The sequence below is a fragment of the Mustela lutreola genome, chromosome 6 (genome assembly GCF_030435805.1).
Source record: "Mustela lutreola isolate mMusLut2 chromosome 6, mMusLut2.pri, whole genome shotgun sequence".
Lineage (NCBI taxonomy): Eukaryota > Metazoa > Chordata > Mammalia > Carnivora > Mustelidae > Mustela > Mustela lutreola.
In genome coordinates, this window is record NC_081295.1 from 155,743,848 (window position 1) to 155,755,872 (window position 12,025).

The window sequence follows — 12,025 nt, forward strand, 5'->3', positions numbered from 1 at the left end:
GGGCAACAAAAGCAAGGTTTAGTGAGCAATAGCAAAGTGATAGTACAAAGCTCCCGAGGAGGGAGAGGACCTGAGGGGGTTGCCCAAAAGGCTTGTTTTTTGAGTACAGTGGTATTTATTTCCTTCATATATTTGAAAAATATGCATTAATATTGTCTGATTTTAAACAAGAATTAAATGACTTACAAGGTGGTATAATTTGTATTATGACACTGCCCATAAAGAACCCACCACAGAATCCTAAAACCAAGCGGTCACAGCTGCATTTACCTTTCTTGCAAATGGGCTTCTCATCCACTCGCCTATCTTGGGAGCACTTCCTCTTCCCCACTGTGGCACTCCACTCTGCCATTGTGTTCTTTTCCCCTGATGTTTTTCACCTGTCAGGGTAATATGCAGGTGTCAGCCAAGAGAAAGAGACTCTTTTGAAACATTTAAGCAGTGGGCAACAAGCAAACCAAAGCTAGGCCATTCCATCAGGTTCAGATATAGGGAGGGTCACTATTCCTTCTTGGCTCACGACAACAGATGCACCGCACTTAAGGTGTGGAACTGTCCATTACAAGGATCTAGAGTGCTTGCTGGGTGCCAGTTTAAGAGTGCTGGCTTTGGAGCTAGGCATTGCCAAGTTCAAATCCAGGCTCATGATTTACGCAATGTGCCAAATGCCACCAGGAGCAAATTTGTATATATTGAGATTCTTGACTATTATTATTAATAATAACCAGCCCCACAACCACCGCTGCACTGGCATCAAGGATGAGAAGAGTTCCGTAGACTGCTCGTGTCTGGCAGCAAGTGGTTGGCACATGGTTTATTGTCATCGTTGTTGAACCACCACACATGTGGGTCATCTCAGAGCTGTACTTTTCTGGAATGCTCTACCACACTGAGAACCTGGCTTCTAGTGTCCCTGATGATTCCCCTACTTCTTCTCCAGTTGACACACTGAGATTGTTGCTGTATGTATGTTGCCAATACTTGGGGACCATAAATATGGTGTGATATGATATGATAATATCATTTTAATCCCATATTATTTCTGGCCACAGATGATGAAGTGTCTACAAAGTTCTGAAATAACTAACATGGAGATTTTGACACTAGTATTGTTTGGGGTCCCTACAATTTGGACCATGACTGCCTCAAATGAACAAAGTTCTGTCGTAAACAGGATCTGTTTGGTTTAAGGTTATAAATATCCTCTTATTTAATTAACAAGTAGTTGGGATTATGAAGTTGGTTTTAACTGGCCCATAGCAAGAAAAACTGAAACCATATATACTACCCAGCAGGGGAAAATGGAGATAAAACTGGATGATGAAAATGTCATTCTTTAGCAGTTGGGTCTGAGATAAAAAATACCACCATGTTTGAATATACCCCATTGTAGCCACCATGAATGGAGGCTTAAGACTCTGAGTCCTCTAAGCTTTTAATGTTGGATCATGTTCTTAGGTTTCCCTTCCTTAAACTCTTTGATGAGGGCCGTGTGACATCTCACAGTTGTCTCACCAAGAATTCAATAATTTCTGGATGGAGGGTGGTCAGCTTTTTTTGTAGAAGCACCTGATGTGGATGTCCTAAAAAAAAAAAAAATAGTGAGACAACCAAACAGGCATCCTCAGAAATGCTAATTTATATAGGGAAAAATTATATAAATAGACAAAGGCATGGCAGAGCTTGAATTGAGACAGGAAACCAAGAGAACCCAAGAGGTGATACAGCATAAGGAGTGGGATACTGGAGTCAGCTCGCATAGGCCGGCAAAAGCAGACAGTTACATTTTTAGGAATTTTGTAAGCTGGTTGTTGAAAACAGCCATTACCAGCAATTAAATTATATAAATTCAGAATTAAATAAATTATACTTTTAAAAGGGAAGAAATGTTTATAGCTCATGACTTTGTAATTATTTCACTGCAGTTTACTATCAGGTACACTCTTGGGATCATTCATGTTTCCTGCATCTATATGGTAGGAGAATGATATAAAGCCATAATGCTGCTTATTTCTTCCTAAGTCTGAATTCAGTGATGTCATGTTAGTAGGTCAAAGTTGGCCATAATTGGAGATTTCACACCAAAAAAAAAAAAAACAAACCCACAAATGCTACACATTTGGACTTTATTTGTTGATTTCTTGTACTTAAGAAATTTATTGAATAATATTATATTAGAGCTAGACTCATTATTGATGAGTCTAGTGAGTGATTTATTAAAATATTTTATTTATTTGTCAGAGAGAGAGAGAGCGAGAGCGCACAAGCAGCAGGAGTGGCAGGCAGAGGGAGAAGCAGACTCCTCGCTGAGCAAGGAGCCTGATGCAATACTCAATCCTAGGACCCTGGGATCATGACCTGAAGGCAGGTATCTAACCGACTGAGCCACTGAGGTTTCCGGTGAGTGATGTTTTTGCTTAACTAATTATTAATCAAAAATGTACTTGTGGCCTGATTTTGTAGCACTATGGCTGGGGAAAGAATTGTAAAAATTCAGAGTGAATTCTGTAAGAAATAGAAAATTACACCGAAGTTATAGATGTAACTGGAAAATAGGGTAAGTATTTTAACTTAAAACCTGTTATTTTAAAAATGATATAAAGATATTAGTGACAAATTTTATGTTACCCTCAAGTGGTATTATGATTTTGATTAACATGAACTTAAATTGGGCAATTCATGCATTTTGCAGATAGTAATGTAAAAGCAATCCCTTCAAACACAAAAAAAGCTAAACAGTGGAGAAAGGGGAACCCTCCTGCACTGTTGGTGGGAATGCAAGCTGGGGCAGCCACTCTGGAAAACAGTGTGGAGGTCCAGCAAGACGTTAAAAATAGAGCTACCCTACAACCTAGCAGTTGCACTATTGGGTATTTACCCTAAAGATACAAATGAAATGGTCCAAAGGGTACCTATACCCCAATGTTTATAGCAGCAATGTCCATAACAGCCAAACTATGGAGGGAGCTAAGATGACCTTCAGTAGTTGAGTGGGTAAAGAAAATGTGGCATGCATATATATATATATATATATATATATATATATATATACACACACAGTGGAATATTAGCCATCAGAAAGGAGGAAATCTTACGATTTACATTGACGTAGATGGAACTGGAGGGTGTTATGCTGAGTGAAATAAGTCAATCAGAGAAAGACAGTTATCATATGGCTTCACTCATATGTGGAATATAAGAAAGAGCACAGAAGGTCATAGGGGAAGGAAGAGAAAACAAAGTGGGAGGTCATGAGAGGGAGAAAAACCATGAGAGACTTTTAACTATAAGAAACAAACTGAGGGTTGTGGAGGGGAGGTGGGTTGGGGGGATGGCGTAACTGGGTGATGGACATTAAGGAGGGCATGGGATGTGATGAGCAGTGGGTATTATATGCAACTGATGAATTACCAACACTACATGTACTATATGTTGGCTAATCAAATTTAAATTAAAAGACTAAAAAACAACTAAAAACTTTGGATTATTGTAATTCAGAATGCTAAAGCTGAGGATGGTTCCAGTTTGATGAATATAATTTGTATGAGAGAGAAAACATTCAACAGTAGATCATCTATGATATTTACTGACGACAAATATATTGAGAAGAATTGGCAGATTGAGATTCAATTTCATTTGTCAGATTGTGTCTGTGTTTCAACCTTAGGTTGCCTACAGGTACAGTGTTTAGCAAAAGCACATGAAAGTTTTACACCTTAAATACGTAAAATGTCTGTTTGTTAATTATACCTCAATAAACCTGAAAAAAGCACATTATTCTAAGAGAATCAATTAACTATATAGAACTTAACAGTTCTATATAACAGTATTGTATATTTTATTATTATTCACAAACTGTGTGCCCCAGATTCTATCAGTAAGATTTATAATATACCCATCTGTGTTTGTGCATGCATTTTTCCTCCTGTGGAAAGCCAGTTGTGAAATATTCATCAACATACCACCAGGGTAAGGTAAGGAAACACATCTCCCCCTTGCGCCTCTCTACTTGGTGCAATCATTTATTGATGAACCTACCTTTTTTTACTTGGCCACCAGCATTTAGGCATTTTCCTAGAGGGTTTTCTATCACTTGACACTCCTATTTCAGGAATTCCCAAGAGGCAATTTATAGGGAAGTGGCCCCCTGCAGGAAGCAAAGGGCCAGTTTCCGTACGGAAGGAATAGATATGAAATCTGGTGCCTGTGATCCGTGCTCATTCCTGTTTTGTTTGTTGTTGTTGTTGTTTTCTAGCACAAGATACTTGGTCCAAACTCCTTTACAAAAATGAGTATATTGGGACATTCATTAGGCCCTCCAACTTTCCACAGAGGTGGTAGTTCTCACTGAAAAGTATAAGGAGGGATTCCATCCTACACAAGCACCATAATTAAATTCCAAGTGTTACTCAATTCCACTGACCCATGGCTCCTGGACTGGTTCTAGGAAACAAGGACCCTTATATGCACCAGTAGCTCGTTGGCATTTCCAGGGCTGTTGTGATCGGATCTGTGTAACATACTGTCCATCTTTTTGGTTTGTGAGCAATCAGGTTATTGCCTGCCTGGACAGGGCTCTCAGATGACTTGGATTTCCATGTCCTGCTATCTCCTTTAGGTGGCTTCTTTCAACTGTACTCAGCACAGTTTTCTGGGACACCGTAAGAATTGTGTGCTTATGTCTCATGAACTGAAGTGTGCCAGTGATGTTCTACCCAGCCAAACTTTGAACATGACTATTTCATCAACAAGCAAAAACACAGAGCAATTCCAGTGTGATCTAGAGATTGAGGTTACTTTATTCTCTGCTTTGATGCCTGGACCACCTAGCAGCTGACCTCTTAAGATGGAGAGCGATTTCCTGTCCTGGGGTTTGATGCTAAATTCCATGGGATGAAAATATTATGGGATGTCTATTCCTGGTTTACCACAACTTTGCCTGTTCTTGGAGGTGTGCCTCTGGGACCTTTCTATCATGGTGGGAGTGGGTTCTTGAACTCTCCAGTTTTGAGTCTGTTCATCCAGGTGGCAGCCCCAGTGAACCCTCTCTAGTCCATGGAGGACATTTGTCCATTTTCCAGTTACTTTCAAGACTTATACCCATGGAATAGAATCTCAGTATTTACCCATAGTGTGCTCAGAATATCAGCTTTCATAATGCAGAAACTTAAAGAATAACTTGAGTAAAGTAATCTGAAGTACTTGTAGCCTTCTACTGTCTCTATACTAGAAAACTAGGACGTGCCTTGTCCTGGAAAGCTGAATGCTCAATGCTAGCAGATGGGACCATATCTATGGTCATTCTCCCAGGAGATTTTGTCAGCGTTTACTCACACAGCTAAGCAGGTGGCTGGGCATGGGTAGTAAATGGGAATCCATGTAAGGGAAAGTTCCGAGAGCATTTGACTGCCAAGGAAGCATGTAAGCAAGCATCACTCCAATAAAGCTTGGTGACCTCAAAAAGGTGTTGTGGAAGGATGCCCCAGCAGTGGGGTTGCAGCAGTAACACAGTTGCACCCTGGCTAGCCTTCAAGTCCTAGGGCTGTGCAAAAGAAACAATTTAATGTTGTCACACATATATTGTATATCAATATGTCATATATGTGTTTTGTGGGGCATATATGTTTTGTGTGTATATATGTACATGTATATATACATATATATGTATATATGAAAACATTTTAAAGATTTTATTTATTGAGAGAGAGAGAGGACTCATACACACTCATACACACGGGGGGACTCTGCTGAGAAGGGAGCCCAATGTGGGGCTCAATCCTAGGACCCTAGGATCATGACCTGAACCAAAGGCAGTTGCCTGACCGACTGAGCCATTCAGGTGTCCCCATATGTAATCTTTTTCAATAGCAACCTTGATTTTCCACTACTGCCCAGAAAACTGCTGGTTCCTTGGGTCAGGGACTATATATGGCACCTTGAGATGTTTCTGCTTCAAAACAGTGTTCACAGGGAATCCCAGTGAAGGTCAGCTTCCTGCCCACCATTAGGGTTAAATGCTGTGGGTGTCCTGCTAACAGATCTCATTTATACCATCTGTGAGGTCACAAGTACCACCACAAACCTGTAGCTCCCACATTCCTGCCTTGCAGGCTCTCCTGGATTAACTCCTCTCAACTGCCGTCAGCCTGCCCTCCATCTTCTGACCCTAGTGACCCTCACTACCCCATCGCTACATTTCCCTTCTATCCCTGCCGTCTCGGTTTGCTTAACTCTCCCTCATCTCCTCACTTCATGACTCAGCGTTCCTCTAGATGCCATCTTGGACCAGAGTCTGTGTCAAAGTCCTGGACCCTACTTGACGTGGGAGGGAAATGAAGAGGGTGAACTTGATCGCAAAAGGCTGGAGTCCTTCAGCCCCCCAGGAATTGCCTGTTGCTGCAGTGAGCCTGTCCAGGAGAAAAGCCCAGTACAGACTTCTGGACGGCAGTGAATCTTGGCTTAAGGGATTTTTTTCTTATCTGAAATCTTTATTTGCAACCAACCTACAACTCTTCCTCTGTGTTCTGCCAGCTGTTGGTATAAGGAGCTCTGCTAGCTGCTCTATCCTAACTTCTAGCCGTCAACCCTAGAGGGATATGTTGACCCTCTCTGTCCAGGCCAGCCCGTCGGTAAATAAAAGAGCTGATATTTGTTGATGAGCCCCCGAATTTAATCCCTTAAATTCAGCTTTTAAGTACCTCACGAGAGTGCCTATTTCTTGGAAATGTCTTGCACAGACATTTTCCACATGTTTATGGATGATCAGGCATAAAACTTCAGCTTCCTGCTTATACTTCTCTCCCCCCTGCCTGGTTAGGAAAATAGGGGTTTTTCACATTTTCACTCACCTTTCCAAAAATTAATATGAGAAAACCTGGGACTCGGGCGGGATATCAAAACTGTCAGTTGTTACACAGAAAGAACCCGTAGAGAGTCTGCATATCAACACCAGGGTAAGTGACTTACCAACGTAGCATCTGAGGGGGGACTTCCACTGAGAACCTGCTCCTCCTTCACGCTCTGGCTCTGCACCTCCTGGCAGACGGGGGAGGATTCTTCGCTCCCCCAGGGCTGGAACTGCTAATCATTAACGAGATTCGTCAAACTAGAAATTGAAGGAACGGTGCTTCTGGTCTGGCAGCCTCTTCCTCAGAGGTGTGCTTTTAGAACCTGGAATCTAAGAGCCTCCCCGGCTCTGCCTTCTTCCTTACTGATGTGAGCGTCTTGAGTCTGTCTCCTCCGAACCCGAGGTGTGTCCTCTAGCTCAGACATCCTCATGAGGCCTTCGCTTTGCTTTGTGGTATCTTTAATGACTTCAGTTCTGTTCTGGAAAGGCAAAAGAAACAAAAGGATTATAATTAAATATCAAAGTTGAATATGTTTTTTCTTCTTCTTGAAATTTTGTTAATTTTTTTCTTAGAAATCTATGAGATATAACATTACATGTAAACTTGGATTTCGTACCTGCTTTCCCTGGTCCTCTGGTGTGCATACACACACACACACACACACCCCAAGAACAAAAACATTTCACATAAATTAGGTTGCTCCATATTCTTTGATTTAATACTATCTATAGATTCACTCCTAAACTATATAAAATAACGCTTTCTTTATTTCCAAATTTGTACCCCTGCTATCATGCACTATGGACTTTTCTGTAACTCACTTTGGACAATAGACAGCATGAATTGGAAACACTCACGTGGACACCATGGAGGCCAAGCCCTTTCAATTTCTTTTGCTTGACTTGTTTTCCTCTCTCCCCCCATGTGGTTGAAAGCATCCTCACTGCTCTCCAGGCGTGTTTGTAGTTCTGCTCATCCTTATCTCAGAGATGAGGCAGCGCTTTAGATCGCCAGCTTTATGTGGAGGGTTCCTTCCCGGCTCCCCACCTCCACCCCGCTCTTCTGTACTTAGCGCGTGCACACCTTTCTCTGTGGAGAACATTCAGGTCGATCTCCAGTCTTGGAAAATTAAACCTGGCTCTGACTCCTGGGAGCCCTCCTTGCTTCAAGGCCTGCTTGTCACCTTGACTTTAAGTTCCTTCTTAGTTCATGGCCCCAGAGGAAGCCTCCTTGTGATTTTCAGTCGGACTCTTTATACCTATTTTGAATTGTGTTGTGGGGGGAGTAAACCGCCTCACAGCTCCCTGGTAGAGGAGTGGGAGCCTGGCAGTCCATCCCTGAGCTCAAGAATTCAGAAGGAGGAGCCCGGGTCTTAGGGATTCAGAGATACTATTTTCCAAGCATTCATTATAGGTCATTATCACACTTTTTTTTTCAGGTTAAATTTTTTTAGTCTTTGTAAGAGAAAAGAAAAACGGATTTGTCTATGTGCATTTTGGGACTTTAAGCACGACAGTCTCGGTTCATTACGCAGGGGGAGGGGATGTCAACTTCACTTTCCTATGTAAAAGATTTTTCCCTGAGTCATGTTGGAGGGACTCTGGACCCTGAGATAATGAGTAACAACGCCTGAATTCAAATATCACGTGAAATATCGCTAACCCCGAAACTGTACCCAAGTCAGAAAACGTGGTTTTGGTTTTTTTATTTAATTTTTAACTTCATTTTAAAATGCCCTTGGGTTGTTTGTTCTTCCATTCTATGAATTAGACTTGATAGAAACAGAATCATGTTGCTGTTGTGTGGGAAAAATCCAACTTGGCTAACATCTATAATTAATTTTTTTTTTACATTTAGTTTATGGATGCAATTTTTTTTTAAAGATTTTATTAATTTATTTGACAGACAGGGATCACAAGTAGGCAGAGAGGCAGGCAGAGAGAGAGAGAGAGGAGGAAGCAGGCTCCCTGCTGAGCAGAGAGCCTGATGCGGGGCTCGATCCCAGGATCCTGAGATCATGACCTAAGCCAAAGGCAGAGGCTTAACCCACTGAGCTACCCAGGCGGCCCATAATTAATTTTTTTAAACTTGAATATCAGTTGAAATATTTCCTTGATTTAGATGGTAATAGCCACCTTTTAAAAATGTATGTTCTCCTTTTGAAAAATGTTGTTTTTAAATTACTTTGTTTTTGTCATGTGCATTATTAGAGAAGATGAAGGGCAAGTTTCTCCTTTGATAGGGTCCAAATTATCCTGAGTTGTTTTCCTGAGACTGTAAACAACTGTTGTTAATAATCAGTGGGATGACAATGCCACATGATGCGGGCTGTGATTCTGAGTACTATGACAGAGGATTCCAGTGCACCATCCTATCATGAGTGTAGGAAGCCTGTTGTATCCAGTCTAGGAGGCCGGGAGGGGCCTCTGCAGAGGACAGACACCTCCCGTGCACACTCAGTGACTCAGGAAATGCAAAAGCAGCTGTCAAGCAAACACATCAGATGAGTTTAAATCCTGAAACAAAAGACTTTCCTAAATAGTTATGGTTATTCTCTGGAACTTGGCTGCTTTTGCAAACATAATTAAAAAAAAAAAAAGGTTTTATTTAGTTATTCGAGAGAGAGAGAAAGCACACGAGCAAGGGGTGGGGGCAGAGGGAGGGAAAGAAGCAGACTCCCTGCTTAGTGGGGAGCCCAATGTGGGACTCGATCCCAGGACCCTGAGATCATGACCTGAGCCGAAGGCAGCTGCTTCACCGACTGAACCATCCAAGTGCCCCTCAAGCATACTTGAAACCATGAATGCTGCATTGTTACGTCTGCTTAGAACCTTACATTTTCATCATGGTTCTGGCAAATCCTTTTTTTCTGTCAGTCAAACTCCTGTCTAGCCTCACTGTCCCTATAGTGAATGGGGTCATGAAGCTCACAATGGGACCTCATCTCTGAGTTCGGCTTCTATCCGCAAAGCAGCAAGGTGTGTCTCTGTCAGCTACACAACACAGCCAGTTACATGCTGGGCTGCTATAGTGCAAATACTCCTTGCCTTTTCCTTAGACCTGCCAGTCTGCTTTCCAGATTCAATGTCTCCTATTTTAGCAACCCCAGTACCAGGAGTTCAGGGCTAAAAGTACAAAATCGTATCCTATTTAGGATAGCATCCATAGGAAAAACAACACAATGGTGACAAATAAAATTTTTAAGAGTAGATATGGAAGGAAATTAGGAACGCTAATGGAAGGACATGTTATGTGCTTCCAGATAGTATAGTAAACAAAGGAAAAAAGCTGTTTGTATTGTATCGTAGCTATCAAGTAAGTAAGACAGTGGCACATTTTCTGACCAGCATGAGTAATAAAAATATTTCACACTGAGGTTTTATCCAGGGACTTGGAACAAACATATTTTACTTGTTGATGCTCACTTATTTGGAGATCATCGAAAGAAGCAGGAAACTAAACAAAACCAAGAAGCATACTTTGCCTATAATAGAAAAACCAATAAATGAAGTCAATTGCTGTCATTATTATTATTAATACCTCTAAACTGTCATGTAATGATAGTCATAACAGAAAGTTATTAAAAATCTAACTTACCCCCCAAAAAATATATAATTACATTAAAAAGTTAGAGGTAGTAATCTATGTCAAGGAAATAGCTTGACAAGATTGCTGTGTGCAATTCAACAAAATAAAAAGAAAAAGCATTCCTGGGAAACTTAGACTAAAATTAAATTCAAATTAATTTCAAGTTAAAGAGTATCTATAAAACCTAGGACAAACATTCCACTCAAAGGTGAACCCTCTGTAAAAATTACATACATAAAAGGGGTACTGGTTACCACATCTCTTCACCAGCGTGTTAGAAGTTGCAACCAATACAATAACACAAGAAAGAAATGTGAAATGATTGGAAAAGAAGTAAACCTATAATTATTGATAAGTGATATGATTGTGTACATGGGAAAACTAAAATTCTATTCATAAGTTATAAGTCATAAGGCTTCAGCAAGTTTGACAGACATAAAAGTGACTTTTAAAGTTAGATTGCATTTTTAGGTACCAGCCTGAAACAAAAAACTATCTTATAAAAAGTGCTGTAATTCAGAACAACAGTAAAAGTACATAGTAGCAAAAAAAAAAAAAAAAAAAAAAAAGGAAATAAGACCCAGGAATAAATCTAACAAAAATATGGCACATCTTTATGTAGAAAATGGCAAAACTTTACTGCAAGGTATTAAACTAGAACTAAATGCTAAGTATAGACACATAATATTTTCATGGACAGCAACATTCAGAAAACTCTCTGGTCTCCCCAGAGAACCCATAGATTCAACACAATTCCAATCAGTATTCCAACATGATTTTCCATAGAACTTGCTAGCTGGGGACTCCTGGGTGGCTCAGTTGGTTAAGCAGCTGCCTTTGGCTCAGGTCATGATCCTAGCATCCTGGGATCGAGTCCCACATCAGGCTCCTTTCTCGGCATGGAGCCTGCTTCTCCCTCTCTCTCTGCCTGCCACTCTACCTGCCTTTTTAGCGATTCCTTCAGATGGGGTCACTTATTTAACACTAAATATGTACTGGGCACACTTCTGAACACTTTACATACAATAGCATTTTTGCTGCTCATTCACAGCAAACCTCTCTGGAAGGTACTATTACTATGCCCATTTTACAGAGAGGTTAAATAACTTGCTGGTAAGATATAGAATTGGGAATCTAATCACCCAGGGAGTCTGGGAATATTTGTCATTTCTAAGAAAACTTTGTTTTTCATGCTTCCGGTTCTTGTTGTAAAAATATTTATAACATTCTGGGAGGATGGGTGAAATAAGTGATGGGGATTAAAGAGTACATTTCTCATGACCAGCACTGAGTAATGTATAGAATTATTGAATATTGTTGAATATCATACAGTGAAACTAATATAACTGTATGTTAACTGTACTAGAATTTTAAAAAATTTAATAAAAGAATGCTAGGGGCACCTGGGTGGCTCAGTGGGTTAAAGCCTTTGCCTTTGGCTCAGGTCATGATCCCAGGGTCCTGGGATCGAGTTCCACATCAGGCTGTCTGCACAGCAGGGAGCCTGCTTCCTCCTCTCTCTCTGCCTGCCTTTCTGCCTATTTGTGATCTTTGTCTGTCAAATAAATAAATAAAACCTTTAAAAAAAA

General features: G+C 40.7%; 1 long non-coding RNA gene across 1 annotated transcript; it reads right to left on the minus strand.

Moving 5' to 3' along the window:
• Positions 1-1,511: 1,511 nt before the first annotated feature.
• On the minus strand, positions 1,512-7,176 carry LOC131834836 (uncharacterized). The gene is made up of 2 exons (XR_009354967.1): positions 6,967-7,176; positions 1,512-1,583 (listed from the first exon to the last, which is right to left on the minus strand). It is a non-coding gene; the product is annotated as an uncharacterized LOC131834836 (long non-coding RNA).
• Between the last annotated feature and the right edge of the window lie 4,849 nt (positions 7,177-12,025).